At 34.0% G+C, this 2,697-nt stretch overlaps 1 long non-coding RNA gene across 1 annotated transcript; it reads left to right on the plus strand.

Annotated features, from left to right (window-relative positions):
• Window positions 1–297: 297 nt before the first annotated feature.
• LOC143304369 (uncharacterized) lies at window positions 298–1,119 on the plus strand. The gene is made up of 3 exons (XR_013061064.1): window positions 298–520; window positions 596–716; window positions 837–1,119. It is a non-coding gene; the product is annotated as an uncharacterized LOC143304369 (long non-coding RNA).
• The last annotated feature ends 1,578 nt before the right edge of the window (window positions 1,120–2,697 follow it).

Raw genomic sequence — 2,697 nt, forward strand, 5'->3', positions numbered from 1 at the left:
ATCGATGCAACTCAATTACGGACCGAAGATACCTTCGCTTATTATTACTACTCTTGCTTGTTATTACTTCTTACTTCGTAGCAAACGTTTCCTGATTTTGTTTCGCAATTATCAAGTTACCATCGCAGTACGGTGTGCGATGGACAAAAATAGAAATAGTCGCTGTTCGATTTTGATCTCATTACGCCGATATGATATCGTCAGCGCGTAAGTAAGTAATATTATAATTGTAAACAATAATCGTCCGCGGAAGCAATACAGGATTGGTAAAATGGGAGGATTAGTAAAATCGTTAGCACATCAAAGTCTAATCACTTGAAAATTAGCTCGTTCACTGTACGTTCTTGTTTGTTAGCTCTTGTTAAATAGCGTTTGTTACGACTTATATATGAAGAATTTGAGCAAAGATACGTGCAATTTTAATTTCTAATTAGAAAATTTCTTCCCCCCTTCAAAGAGCAATTTGAAAAATATCGTTCAAACCACCTTACATTAATTTTGATCGTTCTGTGTCAAGAAGGTATCGTATCACAAAGTTACATGCTATGTAACTTTCGTTACAAACTGCTACATTCGATGTTCATTATTTTTTTAGTTGGATCTTTAGTTAAAATTAAAGTTACACGAAAAGTCTGTTCTTCGCCGAATGTCAGCGCAATATCTGAAGACACGGAAGGGGAGATAAATGATTTCTGCATGACGCTCACGATAAAGTGGTAGGATTTATTTACTTAAGCAACACTTCTCACACTGATGTGTGGTGATAAACAAAAAAGCAAATATACGAGTCAGGGAGATACCAACAAAAATTTTATAAACAGGCTTTTACTCGACAGATCTCCTGATGTCAAGCTGCAGAGAGACTGCACGTTATATGCGTCTTTTATCTTCGTCGCGAGTGCTCGCCCAAATGCCGTACTGCGATGACATGGCGAATTTTTTTCTCGTTTAACATGTTCAAGTCGGGAGGATTTCTACGATTCCTGCTTTCCGCTCAGGAGAAAAAAGAAAAAGGTGGAAACAATTTTCTCGCTTGATTTTTATTTCACAAATATTAATTCGTTATTGTTGAGAAGTATTGAAAAAAAAGTAAATAAATGATGTTGATACGTGCATCGATTTCGCACTGAAACGTGTTAATTTGTCAGTACATATATATTTACTGCTGAAGTTTATTTGTTTTTATATCTTCATAAATATAATTGAAAAACAATATCACAAATTATTTACAAATGTCAATGATCGCGTGGAAAAAACAGAACGTTCGTGATAAAATTGTCACCTGGTAGACCAAATGTATATTCTAGAATTATGGACATTTTTATGAATATGGAATATTTAGGAAAGCGCGAAGATAAATGTTTATCAATGGCAGATAACGCGAGAATAATCCGGGAATAATATGTTAAGAGAGAACACAATACAATTATTGTTCGAGTGGAGTATTTCATTTTATAGTTTCCAGAAGATTGATTTTCTCGGACAGGTGTTCGCGTTCGAATAAAAAATCCAGCAAATGGAGGTCGAAAATAGTATTTCTTACGCCATGGTGGTTGCTAACGATGTTCTGGTGTTCTATCGTTCATATCTTTAATTCATGTTTATAACGCTATAAACACTGATCGTTTATATGATAATATCCTAGAAACTGAAACGGAATTATCTTTCTAAGAGACGTAGTTCCTTCCGTCGATTTTATTTATAAATTAGTAATACTGATTAATCAAGATTATGGGAAATATTGCGATTGATTTAAGAACAATATAAGAGAATTGTAGTTTGTATAACATAGGCCATGAAAAGCAACAGGATATTATGAAACTTGTCTTTAAGGGAGGAAAGTTTCACTTTGTTAAAATGCCATTCTTCAAAGTATGATTTTACTCGACGAATGAAAGAATAATGGTAAATTAGATAATATAGATTTAGAATAATTGAATAAAAGCTGTGTAGCATTTTATATTCTCCAAATAAACGAGAACAGAATTATAAAATAGAAAGGAATAAAAAGAATAGAGAGTCGGATCCAGGAAAAGTACTACAAATAAAATTAGGGTAGAGAAGTATCAAAATTAATGCAAGAGTGTATTAAAATTTTATCAAAGTAGGATATATTTTCCCCAAAGGGAAGCAACATACCTCCGAGCGATTTGATTAAGAAGCCACTAACCAAAGTTCCCTCAACGAAAAGGTGGTGAACATCAAAGGAAAAGTTGGCAAAAACATGATGGCAGTTTCCGGTAAAGCACAATCTCGCAAGATCATTTTTTCGTCACGCACTAGCCCTTTCGTCGAACCCATTAGACTCCCTGTGGCCATGGAGCTAAATGGAAGGTCGAATTATAGAAAAAAAGGTCTCGGTTCCTTGTCGGAAATCGAAGAAAAATATACTGTAACTCGATCGAAAAAAAGGAATGTACTTGCTAGAAAATACAAGAGACATGTTTAAAAGAAAATTGCAATTTTCAAATATTTTCCTTTATAAATTGTTGGTACTTTTTTACAGGATTGAAACGATCGATAGGGAAACTGTGTCAATTTGGTGCATAATTTATAAACGATAAAACGGAAGTATCAAGGATATATCGATTCAAGAACTCTGTCTCTCCCTATTATTTCTCTAACGTAGAGAGATGTCCTTAATTAAAATATTCCAAGTCGAACGATTCTGCGCATTGCTTCGTAAATGGACAATAT

The sequence above is a fragment of the Bombus vancouverensis genome, unplaced genomic scaffold, assembly GCF_051014615.1.
Source record: "Bombus vancouverensis nearcticus unplaced genomic scaffold, iyBomVanc1_principal scaffold0031, whole genome shotgun sequence".
Taxonomy (NCBI): Eukaryota; Metazoa; Arthropoda; class Insecta; order Hymenoptera; family Apidae; genus Bombus; species Bombus vancouverensis.